Source organism: Dermacentor silvarum, chromosome 6, assembly GCF_013339745.2.
Source record: "Dermacentor silvarum isolate Dsil-2018 chromosome 6, BIME_Dsil_1.4, whole genome shotgun sequence".
Taxonomy (NCBI): Eukaryota; Metazoa; Arthropoda; class Arachnida; order Ixodida; family Ixodidae; genus Dermacentor; species Dermacentor silvarum.
The window spans coordinates 75,391,892-75,408,545 of NC_051159.1; the positions used below are offsets into that span (position 1 = coordinate 75,391,892).

At 48.4% G+C, this 16,654-nt stretch overlaps 1 protein-coding gene across 3 annotated transcripts in view; it reads left to right on the plus strand.

The window, feature by feature from the left end:
* LOC119455610 (juvenile hormone acid O-methyltransferase) overlaps nucleotides 1–16,654 on the plus strand; it is a 33,715-nt gene that overhangs the window by 4,187 nt on the left and 12,874 nt on the right. Inside the window, exon 2 of one of the 3 annotated variants that reach the window (XM_049668904.1) lies at nucleotides 8,365–8,417. The exons of 1 other annotated variant lie outside the window; for it this stretch is intronic. The gene's annotated coding sequence lies outside the window, so the exon portion shown is untranslated. Of the gene's footprint in view, nucleotides 1–8,297; nucleotides 8,418–16,654 lie in introns of those variants that run through there. One more of the 3 variants, XM_049668903.1, reaches the window with a different exon arrangement.

The window sequence follows — 16,654 nt, forward strand, 5'->3', positions numbered from 1 at the left end:
TGTTGAGGCTCCAAATCAAAGTGGTACTCTTTCTGCTGAAGTGTGTGTGTGTGTGTGTGTGTGTGTGTGTGTGTGTGTGTGTGTGTGTGTGTGTGTGTGTGTGTGTGTGTGTGTGTGTGTGTGTGTGTGTGTGTGTGTGTGTGTGTGTGTGTGTGTGTGTGTGTGTGTGTGTGTGTGTGTGTGTGTGTGTGCGTGCGTGCGTGCGTGCGTGCGTGCGTGCGTGCGTGCGTGCGTGCGTGCGTGCGTGCGTGCGTGCGTGTGTGTGTGTGTGTGTGTGTGTGTGTGTGTGTGTGTGTGTGTGTGTGTGTGTGTGTGTGTGTGTGTGTGTGTGTGTGTGTGTGTGTGTGTGGTGTGTGTGTGTGTGTGTGTGTGTGTGTGTGTGTGTGTGTGTGTGTGTGTGTGTGTGTGTGTTAAGTATAAATATTTTGTGTATTATAAATTATTTTGTGGTTAGCATACTTTAATTCCCCGCTTCAACAAGTCTCATTTAAATCCTTTCTGCAGTCTCTCAAGGGAAGCACTTCAGCGCTTCAGAGGTACTTTCGCAAATAAATCGGCGTCGGCCCCAAGGTAAAGCTCCACTCAAAGAGAAATATTGGCGCTACAAGAATGTTACACAAACAGGAACACTTAAGAAGCATGGCTGCCTGCTAAAAGAATGTTATATAAAGAGGAAGACTAAATTGAGTTATTTCGCTGGAGTTTTCTTGCTGGATGGATGCAAAAACTACCCGCTTTCAATTTCGCTCACAAAGCGCGATGCTGGTGACACCTGAGCGGTTTCATGAATTTCCCGTCATTATCGTACACTTAAATGGCTCCGCCCTTCGTGTGCAATCCTCTTTATTGCTAACGTAGCGCCGTGCAAACGCGTTCAAGATCAATGACGCCTGGGACTGGGTGCAAGAATTTCATCAACGCGTCGCTACCCGTCTCGTTAACAAAGCCTTCGCTAATGGTGACAGTGAAATTCATCGAATAAGTGCTGGAATCACCTGCCGCATCCGCTAGTCTGCGTTGTTTAACAACACCGATCACTTCAGTAAGGGACTTACTAACATTATCCAGTATACTTTCATATATAAGTTTTGCGACGGCGTAGTTCCCTCTCTGTTATCCCTTGCTATCTTATTTCCACTGTTATATATCTTTAAACTGCAACAAGTATCTTGATAGCCCGTTACCGTGGAGTGCGCGAGCGAGGTACTTATTTATATAATTAATGCTTTATTTTTCCTATCATTTTGCGCATAGTGTCTACATCTGACTTGCATTATATTATTACACTGTACGCATCATGATTTGATTGTCCATTGTAGTTCATTTTGTTGCGATATCAATTATATGGACACTCCAAGCGGATCTCTGCCGTCTTCATCGACGCCGTCGCCATGAGGTTCCGTATAAAATCCAAGGGCGATATAATGCCGCGCGCCGTATGCTGTATGGGCGCGTGAAAGCACGCGAGGGACACGTGCTTTCACGGGGAGCGAACGCACGGCGGAGAGCAAACGCAACGTCTTTCCTTGCGCGAAAGAGCGTGGGGGGATGGGAGGGAGGGGGGGGGGGGAGCGACGCTGTGCTCCGGCACCAAATGCGTATCTTGCGACCGGGCGCGAGGGGAACTGGAATCTCGCACGCGAAAGGAGAAAAGCGGAAAGGCAGCGCGGGAGGGAGGGGGTGCGGCTTCTGCTCTGCGAGCAGCTGCGTAGTTGTACTTTGCGCGGCGGCGGGTTGTCGCGCGCCGTATCTTGAAAGCGATCTGCAACCCGGCTCCTACCTTTGTATGTCCTGTGCTTTCACCGCTCAGTTTCCGTTGAAGCGATAGACCGAACGAACCTTCGCTCGCTGGCGCGCTTGCTCACGCCAGCGTTTTGACAGCGGTTGTGTGCGGTCATCGAGTGTGATCTATTCATGTTTGCTTGTGCGCGCTGACACCATGCTTGTTAATTCAGTCAGTAAGCGAATGTTTCCAAGTTTATGCAGCGACGCTTGTAGAACATGCATTTATGTGAACCATATGATTGCGTTCGAGCGTCGTCGTCGTCTTCGTCCACAGCTGGCGCGTTCGTACGCTCGTGCTCTGCGAGGTGAAGAGGTTTTGCGCGCTATGGGAGCGAGAGAGAGACGCATTCACGGAGCGGGTCTCCTGGAACGCGGTGTCGGTGTTGCAAGCTGCGCTATGCAACGCGCAGTGACGGCGGTAAGTCCGAGACACCCGAAAAGAAATTATCATCATGAGTAATAAGATTATAAGTTCGCGCGCACGTCCGGAAAATGCTGGGCTACGATCGCCCAGCTTCGCTGTTTCAAGCGTCGCGCGGCAGAGTGCAAGGTTAAGAGTTTTTTTAATAGTTATACGTATTCATAAGCTGCCTGCTATTTGTAATGCTGCATTGTAAGGTACAATAAATAAATTAAATAAAGATATAACTCGAGAAGTGCTGAGCTCGCTCACAAAAAGAGGGAAATGGGTCCCAGAACACAACAAAATGCAGGAACGGTGGCTCTTGGTTGTGAGTCCTGCCTAGACAGGTATCTCAAATGCGTCATCTATCTGCAGAGCTAGCCGACTACGACTCTGTTCGTGCTTCCTTCCTTCGCTGGCAGGAGCGCTGCATCGCTGGCGACATGAGGCCCTGTGCTTACGTATTTCGCTACAACGCGAGCGTCGTCGTCTTTTTAAGCGCACGGCCCCTCCTCCCTCGCGGCCGACTTAGCCCCCGCTATCACTCTTCTCTTGCGTCAGTGGAAGAGCTATTAATTTGTAAACTTCCTGCTTCTATTTTTTTTCGGACTTTCGAATTTTCGAAAATTCTTCTAACAAAATTTAGGGCCTAAATCGAAATTCCGCTTCCAACAGTCACTAGAATTTAACTTTCTTTCTGAAATACAACAAACTTCATTAAATTCGGTCCAGGGGTTACCTCAGAAAAGCGTTCCTGCGTGTTACATGTATCTGAATAGGCCGTGTCGAAGTTGAGCCCGAGCTAAAGCTTCCTCTTAATTCATTACCAATATTTCTTACAAAGAAGTCTAACCCCGATTGTATAACTTCATGTATTACCAGATGTGTAGTAGGTATTCGCCTTCTCGTAAGACAAGAGTGTAACACCTGCCGAACTTTTGTAATTATAAAAGCATGCCTTGTCCATTGATTATAAAAGCATGCCTTGTCCACATTAATCCGAATAAGGGGCGCTATAACGTAAAATGATTCCAAACTGTTTTGATTCCAAACTCCTGAGGTGAAATTTACGTAACCACCGACGCAAGCATCGGGCGGTGACCCGCAGCGTTGTCTGAACAACCCAATCAAACACTCTCCTCGTTTATTGACCCTTTTCGCGGAGGAGTTTGTTTATGACAAACGAGATGGCGCTCACGGCGGCGCGCCATACGTCTCCTCAGCGACCGCGCACGAATACGAAACCACTACCACTTCTACCTTGCTTCTGTGCGATCAGCTGTCGGAAATGCAACTGAGTTTTCGCTATGGCACTGTGCTCCAATCATGCTAGATTGAATAATGTGGATTGAAGACGCGTGCAGTAATTGGCTGCAAAAATAGTGACTGGCATGTTAAGGAATGGAATGAATCTGTGTGGCCAAGTTCGCGTACTGCTGCTGCAACTGTCCGAACGTGTTACCGGCACTTCCAGATGTACGGATTTCCTCGAGGATACAGAAATTTGCTCATCCGCCAGCATTGTATCGCTAACCTTCAAAGGAAGGGCTTCAGCCCCAGAACGTCGGCAAGAGTGAGTAAACAATGACAAAGGGAGTAGCGCCGCTTCCTGTCATAGTAAGTTTCGCGCACGTTATCTATACACATCTATCCCAAATGGCAGGAAAACTTAGGCCCACTCTATCACCGACATATCAAGAATAAGTGAATGGCGCACATTTGAATATATGCGTACTATATACGCGCAATAAGTGACGGTACTACATCGATAACGCACGAATGGTCGAAGCTGAATGTTTCGTGACGGTCCACAAGAGTAAGCGAGTTACTCGCGATAATACGCATTTGCTACAAGGTAGTGAAATGTGCAAAACAGCTACGTTTCAAGCCTTGTGCGCAGCAAGAAAAAATCTATCGGAACTGAGCACACCCGCGAGCGATTAGGCAAAAAATAATCATAGTGGCCACACTGAGGAACTTCACTGAGTCAGAAACTGACAAGCCGCTGCTTCAAAATATTTGCCAAATAAAGTACAAAGAGCAAAACTCACTAATCCTGATTCAATTCGTGAGTGGAATGTTTGGATAGCTTGCAATACATATTTAGCCCCGCTTTTAGAACAAGCACAATATACTCTGCTTGCGCCGTTTGGACATAGGTTAATCGGCTCCGAAAACGCTTTCGCATGCCCTCTGAAGCTGTGATCAAAGCTTCGTGTCGTTCACCCAGTCACCGTCTACGATATCTCCCAAAACAGAGGTTTTCTAAGCCGCGCCGGCGTCATGCACTTCCATTGTAAACAAGGAGGCAATGGAGGCAGTTGAAGCAAGCAATGGACGCGCCACCACGTGATCAAACACGGCAGCGCCCGCGGGATCGCCGCGAAAAGGGTCAATAGGAGGTCACCTTTGTTCGCATTCAAAACCAATAACATTGTCTACACTCAGTGGTTTTTCTTATCTAATTGGCTGACAAGAGGCGAGGAGCACGCTCTAGTGGAGAGGGTTTCGATGGGGCCGAGCCAGCACAGTGAAAATAGATAACCGAATGAAGAGGGTGGTGCCGGCTTCTCCGATTGGTCCGGTTCGCCTTACTTTGCTTGTGCTGGCTGGTCGAAAATCGCGGCGGCGTGCAACGGAAGGATAAGAATGCCGCTAAAACGGATCCTCTGAAAGGAAGAGTTGGCAGAGCGATGTCGCATACATGCCGAAAGGGCCCGATAACGTTATACTGCCACTCAAAATGGTTTATCATGCGCAAAGAAATATACGCTCACCGGCAGGTGCGAGTAGCGAGGGCCTGAGCGATCGGCGGCCAGCCATCTTCTATTCCTTTCGGAACGGGGCAGTCTGTGGCTATTCAGAAAAATTTTCAGTTTTCTTCTGCATATTAATGCTTTTTTTTTTTTTTTGCGTACATGTCACTTTGACGCGGTGAGTTTTCACGGTTCTGTGAAGTCGCGTGAGACAGGCGAAGTGGGCGCAGCCAGAAAACATTGGACCAATAGCAGAGGGCTAATGGTGAGAAGGCGTCGAATCAGGAATCATTCTTTTTTCTTTTGTGCGGTTTAATCATGCATAATCAGTGTGTACACGTTATATCAGATGGGGAGCTATCGCGGTTTTCGTGACGTCGCGTGACAGACAGGCGAAGTTGGGAGTGGCCCGAAAATGTTTTGACCAATCGTGACAGCTGATTGCAGAAATTGGAATCAAAACAGTTTGGAATCATTTTACGTTATAGCGCCCAAGATTATGTATAGTCTTGAAGAGTGATGACTAGGTGATAGTTAACCATAAGCGTTAATGGAAGGATTTTATATTCTCGAAGGGGTGCAATGGCTTTGGCTCGGAAAGGATTGTATACAGGGTGTCCCAGCTAAATGTAGCCAATGTTTTAAAAACGACGTAGTGTGCTAGGAAGCTCAAACCAACTCATTGGTGTTGAGGTTCGCATGTCCTAGTCTGTGATATTTCTTTTTTCGTTTTGAAAAGCAATTATATAGTATAAACTAATTGCCTAACTTTTTAAATATTGCCTTCACTAAGAAAGTGCCAATACGAAAGTTGTAGATCACATTTAAAATGGCCGACTGAAGTGTTTGCAACGAAGTACCATTGATGGTATTTCTTGTAATTGCTTTTAAACAAAGCCCGCGAAAGTCAAAAACAAGTGCGTGATAGTGCCCTATTTCAGCGCTCCCAGACGTCCGATCAAGAAACGAAATCTGCTTGTCTCTGCAATGCTCTCAGGGACGGGCTCGGCGTTTCCGGTGGCCGCAAGCTATGCGCCACGAACTGCTGACGCGTCATGAAAAGCAAGCGGGCGCCCAGAGTGAGCGGCGATGGTGAAGGTGTGTCGCGCTTCGACGTGACGTGGCATAAACATATCATTCGCTCCAATAGTGGAATGAAGCTCGAACACGCAGAAAAAAAAACGAAAAAAAGAAAGAAATATCGGGTTTGAATGACTGCTGACCGCAGAACAGTAATCGGGAAGGAAAATGCAATTGTCATGTTCATCTATTGATCGTATGTTACTAGCGAGAATTGCTGGCGCGTACCTTGCGGTCACCGGAAACGCCAAGCCCGTCCAGGAACCGCTGCAGAGATGAGCGGATTTCGTTTCTTGATCGGTCGTCTGGGTTCGTATGACATTGCTGTGTTGCTATCGCATTCATTGCTTCGCCCTTAGGGCGAAACTGTGACATTCTTTTTTAATTTCGCGAGATTTCTTTAAAGGCAATTACAAGAAGCTCCATCAATGGTACTTAGTTGTAAACACTTCAGTGGGTCATTTTTAAATGTGATCTACGACTTTCCTATTGGCACTTTCTTAGTGAATTCAATATTTAAAAAGTTAGGCAATTAGTTTATACTAATCAATTGAGTTTTCAAAACGAAAAAAATACCACAGAATAGGACACGCGAACCCCAGCACCACTGAGTTGGTTTGAGCTTCTTAGCACACTCCGTCATTTTTAAAACATTGGCTACATTTAGCTGGGACACCCTGTATATGTATACAGACAGGTTATCCCAACTATATCGTGCACCAAGATTTAAAACTATGCAAATGCCACGTAGCTGGACAGAACCAAGGTAATGTTGTTTGCCGTCGCTTGGAGATATTCAGATTATTTTTGCATACTGCCTAACTACATAATTAGTCTTCTCAAGTTAACTTCTCAAATAATATAGTTGGATGAAAATTGTCAATGACAAAATTGTAGAGCAACATGAAAGACTCCCGATACAGCGTTCTGTTGCTCAATACGTGCTACATAAAAGTGTTTTTCCGAGCGTGAAAGAAGCCCGCGAATACACACAAAGTGCCGCGAGCGGCCCATCACGTGGCAATTTTGCATGTATTCGGATCAAGTGATATGGCAGCTTTGCTGGCAAACCACTTTCGCAGCGTGGATTGGCGCCCAATTTTCTTTTCTTTCTTTTCTTTCTTTTTTTTTTTTTTTTTGAATTTGAGTCAGAAACCCGTTGTTATATCTAGGTGCATCGTTTGTCATAAGTGGGTTCATGAGCACAGGTGTGCTCTATACAGGATGTGTGTTTTTTTTTTTTTAGCTGCACCAAATTTTTAAAATTAGACAAATATAAATCTTGGTCACGTTATGTTTACCATTCGAGTGTACGGATTGGCGGCCTCTAGATACACAGCAATTTGCGCACTTACGTGCGTAATTAGCGAAATTGCGGTAATTAACTTTCTAATTATCAACAACAGATGGCTAAAGTAAATGAGTACTTTGGGGCCCGTCCTCGACACTACCTATCTCAACGATCAAATTTGGAATAGCGGTGTGCATGTGGGAGCTACGCGAACAATTAGTTCCCCTTGGCAGGCTCCTTGAAACCGAAACTGGCCGCAAAACGAGCGTCTGTGTCGTCGATGTCGCCGCCCTCCCACCTTTCGTCACGTTTCTGAGGTCATCGCTGGTCCGGCCCCGCGAGCAGCTAGCGTTATCTCCTTGCTGTCTGCGGCGTTCGCAGTCGACGCTACAGACTGATATGACGCCGTGCCTGTAGTATCTAAAAGCCCAAGGAGCGGGGTTGGCGCTACAGCGCAACGTGGCGCCCGACGGAATGACGAAGTAAATTTGGCGGCCCGCCGGCATTGAAGCGCTAGGCCAACGCCGCAGACAGCAAGGAGATAACGCAAGCTGCTCGCGCGGCCGGACCAGCGATGACCTCAGAGACGGGACGAAAGGCGGGAGGGCGGCGACATCGACGACACAGACGCTCTTTTTGCAGCCAGTTTCGGTTTCAAGGAGCCTGCCAAGGGGAACTAATTGTTCGCGTAGCTCCCACATGCACTCCGCTATTCAAAATTTGACGTTGGGATAGGTAGTGTCGAGAACGGGCCCCAAAGTACTCATTTGGTGTAGCCACCTATCGTTGATAATTAGAAAGTTAATTACCGTAACTTCGCTAATTACACACTTAAGTGCGGAAATTGCTCTGTATCTAGAGGCCTCCAATCCGTACACTCGAATGGTAAACATAACGCGACCAAGATTTATATTTTTCTCATTTTAAAAATTTGGTGCAGCTAAAAAAAAAAAAAAAAAAACACCCTGTATAGGGCATGAAGGCGTCCCGAGCTATATAGCAGTTGCTGCACACCACGTACTGTACCGTTTGCTGTGTACGAGTTACAGTTGCTACTGCTGTGCGAGTGTTGTTCCACAAGCCTAGAAAAGAACTGACCCTCGTATTTTTCTGCCTTGGCACTCCGTTGGAAGCTGTGCCCGACTGCAGTTGAGCCCTGCTGGGAGGCTAGCGAGGCTAGGCAGGCGGCACGCCTGGGCGCCTCGGATGCACACGCGCGCTTTCCCTTTCCCCTCCGGCTGCTCCACGTGCGTCTCTTGACAGGGCCGCTGATAAACGGAAGGAAGGCGAGGAGGGCGCAGCCCGCCGGACCGATGGCGGGGGAGAGATAGGCGGCTGCCGCTAAGGTCCCTGTATTTTTCAAAGGTAGCGCAAACTCCTACTCTCCGCGCCACTGATCTGTTCTATTATAGTGGAGATCAGTGCTCCGCGCCGTTTCCTCCTCGCCCCTTCCTGTCGGCCGCCATTCGTGAGCGAAGCGCGCGGCCGCTACCACCCACTTCATTTCGCATCGCATGCGGAGCGTTTAAGCGCTTGCTTGAAACGCGACTGTTCTGGGCGCATTTTCACAAGGCTGTTCGTACGTAAGATATCTACGTAAGATATGTAGTACCTTCAATTATCAGTACAATCTGCGTCGCTCAGACGAGGAATACGAAAGGTAGAACAAGTCAAACGCAATCCTAAGGAGTCTTTACTAATGCTGATTGTTTCTAGCAATCGAATAGTGTTCTGTTTACCTGACGCTTTTACGAAAACAAAGAGCTGCATCGAACTATGCACACGCAACACGGTGGAGACATTTAATGGCTAAATACCCTCAACGTGTTTTTTTTTTTTTTTTTTTTTCAAAATGCTTCCGCGCGCTTTTCTTTCCCCCTCAGTTATGTGCCTTGGTTCCCGTGTGTGCGCGCGCTTTCTGCGTTTTGCTCGTTAATTTACTACTCTTCCATTATGCTCATTTTATGAGAACTCATGCTGGTATTCATATTGCCAAAATGCGCCCTTTGTTCACCGCAGAGCATAAACCAGGACTTTTTTTTTTTTACTCAGTCACTGGCTGATGGTGAATTCGCGAACGCACCCACATTCCCGCGTTCATCACTAACTGGGTGAGAATAGCGATTAAAACCTGCCTCAGTAATGACCTCCCTCGGTGGCAGTCAAATTTCTTTCTTCCGATACGGTGGAGCCATATGGCTCGCCGTTTGAGGTTTCGTTTGCCACGAGGAACCGCAATGAGCTTGCCCCCCTTGGCAATGCTATTCGAACATCCAACAGCACAGCAAGTCAGCATCGTGCTGCAGCCGAGCGCGTCTTCAAAAATGTAAAAAAGCCTACGCTCACGCACAGCGCACATGTGTCCTAGTGTTTCTACGCTCACTAATGGCGCCGTTTTCCCGCAATAAAGAAAGCCGCGCGGGTTATTCGTCATGTGTTAAGCCTCGTCCAGTGGGAGAGTCAGGAGAAGGGTAGAGGGCGGGGAGGAAATTCTCCTTTCCTATTTGAAGAATGGTTTGCGCTACCTTTGGAACATACAGGGACCTTAGCTGCCACGCATTACTGTGCGTGTGTGTGCCCGCTCCCCCAGTGCGGCGCATGCGCGCAGCCATGCCGGCCTCTGCCACCTGTGCCGCCGACTCTCTCCGGGCACTCGCCCCGCATGGCGCAACCGCCCGCGTTGCTGCCGACGTGCGAGCACCCGCACAAAAAAATGGCGCGGCGCCACAGCGCCGCGTTTTCCGGCTTGCCAGACAACATAACTCCCAACGACATGAATTGTCTCTGTTACCGCATATATAATATGCTCTTAAAATTACAGAACACTACAATAAAAGTAATCTTCGTGCAATTAGACAGCGGCATGTTTTACTAAGTTTATTTATTAAGCTTCATTTCAAACAGCAAGATTGTGTGTGAAACTGCGGCTATGTACCTTCCGCATGCGGACCGGCCGCTGCTTGTTTACAGCTTCACGTAGAAAACGTAGTGTTGGCCGCTTATTACCGAGCAAAGCAGGCCATTGCTACTATTTAGGGCCTCGTTGAAGGTTGCATTGTCCATTTTTAGTGAACACGATGCGCGAACGAAGACGCGTAGCACGTGTTTTCTTTCCGAGTAAAAAGAAAAAAAAAAAAAAAAGTTCCGCCAAAGAGGTTCCGCCGAGATGCGCAGAGAGCAGGGCCATCGGGTGGCAAGTAAGGTCCGCTTTAGTGGCAAGACCGAAAAACCAAAATGCCATGTGACTGTACTCTGAACTCTGATTGGCGGACGCGCACGCGACGCGCCGCGCGAGGCGTTTTTTTTTTTTTTTTTTTTTTTTCTTAAATTTTTTCTACTCCGAGTAGAAGAGCGCGGCGGCGCGATTTCGTGATGGATACTGCTGGGCACGCGGCAAAATGACGCGTGCGTCCCACCATCCGCACGTCAATCGCGCCTGAAATCGCGCCATGCGGTTCCGGCTTAACAGTGTCGACAACGGCGTTTAGCCGTTCCTTGACGTGGACATCCCGCTAGCGGTTCTTATCAGTTGCCCTTACGACTCGCGATGGCCCGGCCGCTGTATTCCTATTTCAGCCCCCGTACAGCGCTCGACCGCTGGCGCCGCGCTGCGCCGCTCGCGCGTACCGCGTTTCTAGGTGGTTGCTTTCGCCGAGGGCGCTCAAACGCAATCATATGGTTCGCATGCTTGCTGGCTTCGCAAGTGTGGCTCTATGGCCGAGTGGTTACGGCGCTCGCTTCGGGATAATGCGTACGCGGGTTCGATTCCTGCCCTGGCTCATTTTTTTATATTTATTCTATCACGCTTTTCCTTTTGTTTTCTAGTCTGTTTGCCAGCGCAGTCGTTTGAACCCCGGCGCCACGGCGGAAGCCGTGGTGCCGGGCACCGACGCGAAGCGGCGGTCGTTGGGGTGTTGCGGAGCGCAGCGTAGCAACACCCCAAATAAAAATACTGCTCCAGTCAGGTAGACTGCTCCCTCCCTGATAGTGAGATTATATTTGGATCATCAAAACAGTGATGCGTTTATTTAGGAATGCCACCGATCCCCTAACAGCAGGCTAGTCAGCCCCAACCCAGCGTGTTCTCCGTAAACGCCTCCTCCGTTTCAACGGCGGCGGCTAGAACCATGGTACGCGCGAGCGGCGCAGCGCGGCGCCAGTGGTCGAGCGCTGTACGGGGGCTGAAATAGAAATACGCTGCCCGGCCACGTGCCGTTCGTTCGGAGGAACAACGAAACGAGCGACTGCGTGTCCAGAAGCACGAACGAGCGCGCAAACGCCGCGAAAGAGCGTACGCAGCGAAACGTACGTAGTACGTCTAAAGTAAGTACGTCCAGCGGTTCGGAAGCCCTAGTCGAACAAGAGGGTCGTTGGCCAAATCGCCGCGAACGACAGCAGAGCCGGCAATATGATTATGATGTGTTATGTTCGGCGACGAAGAATCTATCGTAATGACGGGTGACTTCAATGTTGATTGACATTGCACGCCCGGATGGTAAGTGGTTCACTTCGTTTATGCTCGAGCGCTTCGGGTTGACGTGTGTGAACGAACCGACGGTACCAACTACAACACACCGGACGTGTATGGACGTCCTGTTTATGAAGAACGTTCCTATCGTTGCCGTACACCCTATAGCAGTGTTCCAAAGGCCATGGTCACTGTAGTCACTAAATAAATGAAAACTACCGGATTATATATATATATATATATATATATATATATATATATATATATATATATATCATTCTCTAATAGTTCAAATAACCAGTTACACCGTCACACCTTAATAGTTATAATTGAAAATACATAATTCCCACCATACTACAGCTTCGCTGCCCTTCCATCTCCACCCCAGTGGAAGGGCTGATTCTTTTTCTATTTCTTTTCTGACTGTTCCCTTTTCTAAAGATTATTTGTTCACTGTGTCAGGAGGAGGAGGAGGAACAAACTTTCATTTAAACCAGCAGTTTAGTTGGCTGGGCCTAGGCCTCCCACGTGGGGACAACGAGGTCTTGCCTCTTCGTCGCCTCGCAGGCTTGCTGGGTAGCCCAGAGTTGGTCGTCGAGGTGGGAGCTGCGCAGGGCGGCGTGCCATCTCGACGAGAGGGTCACGGTATTTGTCGGATATTGGTCTTTACATTCCCATAGCATGTGGAGAAGCGATGCTGCCTGAGTCTTACAGATCTTGCAAATGTTACGAGGGTAGGTGTCTGGGTAGATCCTGTGGTAACGTGTTAGTGAGGGGTACGTGTTTGTCTGTAACTGGCGAAGGGTGGTTGCCTGTGCTCTGTTTAGCTTGTGATGAGGGATGGGGAAGGTTCTTCTGTTGAGATAGAATGATTTCGTAAGGTCGTTGTAGCTGGTGAGGCAATCGCGTGCCGCGTGTGCACCTGCGCTGTCTCCGGCACGGTTGACAAGGCCTCGTGCTACGAAGTGAGCGACCTCGTTGAGGTTGGTGAGGTGCGGATGTACGTCGCCGGCGTGTGCTGGGAACCAGACGAGAGTGATTTGCTTTTCAAGTGAGTGAGGGGCTTGGTGTAGGATGCGTAGCGCTTGTTTTGAAATACGACCTTTGATGTAATTGGTGATTACCGTTCGGGAATCACTCACGATGGTGTGGCAGTCCGGATCGAGGGTGGCCAGCGCGATGGCCACTTCCTCGGCCGTCTCGGCGTTTTGGGTTACGATGCTGGCGGCATGTTTGAGCGAGCCGCCTACTGTGGCAGCCGCGGCGAAACGGTGCCCGTCTTGATATTCAGCTGCGTCGACGAAGGTGACGCCCATGGTGTCGCCATAGGCTTTCATGAGCGAGGCAGGCCTTGCCTTCCGACGTTCTTTATTGTAGTCCGGGTGCATGTTTTTGGGAATAGGGTCGGCATGTAGCCAAGTCTGTACGTCGCGTGGAATTTGGTATTTGTCTCCATGTTGACGGTGGTAGGTGATGCCGAATTTAGTTAGAATGTGCCGGCCCGTTTCTGTGAGGGTGAGACGCTCCAGATGAGATCGACGCTGTGCTTCGATTAATTCGTCTAGGGTGTTATGGAGTCCTAATTGGAGTAGAAGTTCAGTGCTGGTGTTGTTTGGCAGTCCTAAGGCTAGCTTGTAGGCGCCGCGTATAATGATGTCCAATTTAGTCTTTTCTGCTTTGTACCAATTATGGAAGGCGGCGACGTACGTGATGTGACAAATGAGGAACGAGTGAACAAGGCGGATGAGGCTTTCTTCCTTCATGCCCTGTCGCCGGTTTGTTACCCGTTTCAGCAGCCGTGATGTATTGGCCGTCTGTCGGAGGATCTTGGATATAGCCGTTGAATTCGCGCCGTTGGCTTGGATGGTCATGCCGAGAACCCGGATAGTGGAGACCGCGGGTATGGTTCCACCATCCCTCATGTGGAGTTGGATTTCTTCGTAGCGGCGTTTATGCGTAGATCGTAGTGGTGGGCGTCCACGGAGCGTGGGGCGGTATAGGAGGAGCTCTGACTTGTCGGGGGAACATCAGAGTCCCGTGCCTTCGAGATAATTTTCGGCGGCATCGATGGCGTCTTGCAGAGCGGTTTCAGTTTGTCCGTCGCTGCCCGTTGTGGTCCAGATGGTAATGTCGTCGGCATGGATGGTGTGTTCTATGCCGTCGAGCTTCTGTAGTTCCTGTGCTAATCAAAGCATGACCAAATTGAACAGCATTGGGGAAATGGCAGAGCCTTGTGGGGTTCCCGCGCATCCGAGAGTCAATTTCTCCGATTGAATATCTCCTATAGAAAGTCTCGTACGTAGTTGTAGGTGCGCTCGCCGAGGTTGAGCAGGGAGATGCGTTCGAGTGCGCGACATTATCGAAGGTGCGCTCGATATCGAGGCCCAAGATCGCCTTCGTGTGTCGGGATTTGTCGTCGAGGATTTGGTGCTTGAGATTGGAGCATGGCGTCCTGGGCTGAGAGATGCGCTCTAAAGCCGATCATTGAGTACGGGTATGCGGACGTATCTTCGAGGTGAGAGTTTATGCGGGTAAGGAGTGCGTGCTCCATAACCTTACCGACACACGAAGTTAACGAGATGGGGCGGAGATTGGCAAGGCTAGACGGCTTGCCATGTTTTGGAATAAGAATTACTTTGGCCGTTTTCCATGGTGGGGGAATGGACACTTGGCGCCAGCAGTCGTTAATGTACTCGGTGAGCTGTTCCACCGAGGTGTCGTCTAGGTTTTTCGGAGTTATGTTGGTGACGCCGTCCGGACCTGGCGCTGAACGGCTCTTCAGTTTGCGCAAAGCAGCGTGTACCTCGGCCACGCTGAAGTCCTCACCGAGGGCTGAGTTCGAGGACCCCGCGTACGGGCCGTGAGGCTTTGCGGGCCTGGAGGGGATGTACTTTTCGCATAAGGTATTTGTGACATGGTCCTGGCCGTGCGCCTTGGTTTCTATGAATAGGCGTTTGGTAAGGCAATCCTGCTGTTGTGAACGGGTGCTGGTATTGTCAAGAAGATGTTTTAGGATTTTCCACGAGCGGGAGTGGTGGAGTTGCCCGTCTAGAGAATTTCAAAGCTCCGCCCTTTGCTGTTGGCAGTGTTCTTTGATATTCTCGTTAAGTAGTGCAACCTTTTTCCTTAGTCGTTTGTTGAGTCGTTGACCCTTCCACCGGGAGAGTATGGACGTTTTGGCTTCAATGAGGTGGGCAAGCCGACTATCCATGCGTTCAGTCGGGGCGTCGGTTTTGATAGCGCGAGTAGCCAATTGGGTATCTGATAAAAGGTCGCGCGACCAAGATTCTATATCGGTGATCGGGGTGTCTGTCGTTTCTGCTGTGCGATGTTTGCGGAAGGCGTCCCAGTCCACCCACGCGAACTCCCTCGTTCTCGTAGATAGAGCTGTGAGGTGCGGGATAGTAATTTCAAAGATCGAATGATCGCTGCCGAGGTCGTATTCAGTATTGCGCCATTGAGTGAAGTTATGCAGTGAAGTTATGCGCGACTCAACACCTTCGCACATCTTCACTGTGTCACGAAAAAATCTTTACAAAGCCATGGCTGCTCCACGGTTCTGGCTTACTAAAGGTTGGCTTAGCGCCTGTGTAATTTCACACGTTACGTCGCAGCCATCTCGCTGACTAAAGGTATGACCTAGTGCGTGCACTAACATGCTGCCCTTTGGGTATTACGTTAAGTGTTCATATGTCGCGTTCAGGAGGTCACCTTAGTGCCACACGTGTACTTTCCTTTGCGGCTCGTTATGTCTTGCAAGAAGTCTAGCCCCACAAGAGGAAGCTCTAGCCAGGGTGCTCCTATCTAAATACATGTAAAAGGAGAATCCGTTGTTTTCGGCAACCGCTGCACCAAATTTGACGAGGTTTGTCGCATTTAAAAGAAAAGCTTAAAATCTAGTGAGTGTTCGTTTAGAACTTCTTTATTTAGGTCGTCAATTTTTTATTAAAAATTGGCAAATATGGCAAGTTTTCAGAAAACGAAAGTATCACGTTTATAACCTTGTAGCACAGCACCGAAAAATGATATCAGAATCCTGTGAATTGCATGTAGTAGTACATCGAAAGCGGACAAAACAGATATGGTATATTGAAACTCAATAAATTTAATACTATGGAAATACAGCTTTTACAGAACCCTTGTACACAATGTAACGAATTCACGTAAGACATAAATTGGCAAATCGAATTTATCCACTTTGAATGATCTAATGGATACCATTTAGAGAACGTCGATTTCAGTTTTTGATGCAGAGCTATTAATTTGTAAATTTCGTGCTTCTATTTTTTTTCGGCTTTCGAATTTTTGAAAAGTCTCTTAACAAAATTCCGGCCCTAAATCGAAATTCCGCTTCCAACAGTCACTAGAATAGAACTTTCTTTCTCAAATACAATAAATTTCATTTAATTCCGTCCAGGGGTTATCTCAGAAAAGCGTTCCTGCGTATTACATGTATCTGAATAGGCCGCGTCGGAGTTGAGCCCGAGCTAAAGCTTCCTCTTAATGCATCACCAATATTTCTTACAAAGAAGTCTAACCCCGGTTGTATAACTTCATGTATTACCAAATGTGCAGTAGGTATTCACCTTCTTGCGTTACAAGAGTGTAACACCTGCCGAACTTTTGTAATTATAAAAGCATGCCTTGTCAAATACATTAATCTGAATAAGATTATTTATAGTCTTGAATAGAGTGATGACTAGGTGATAGTTAACTATAAGCGTTAATGGAAGGATTTTGTATTCTCGAAGGGGTGCAAGGGCTTTGGCGCGGAAAGGATTGAAGATATATATGTATACGTATACACAGAGGGTATCCCAACTGTCATGCACCAAGATTTAAAACTATGCAAATGCCACGTAGCTGGACAG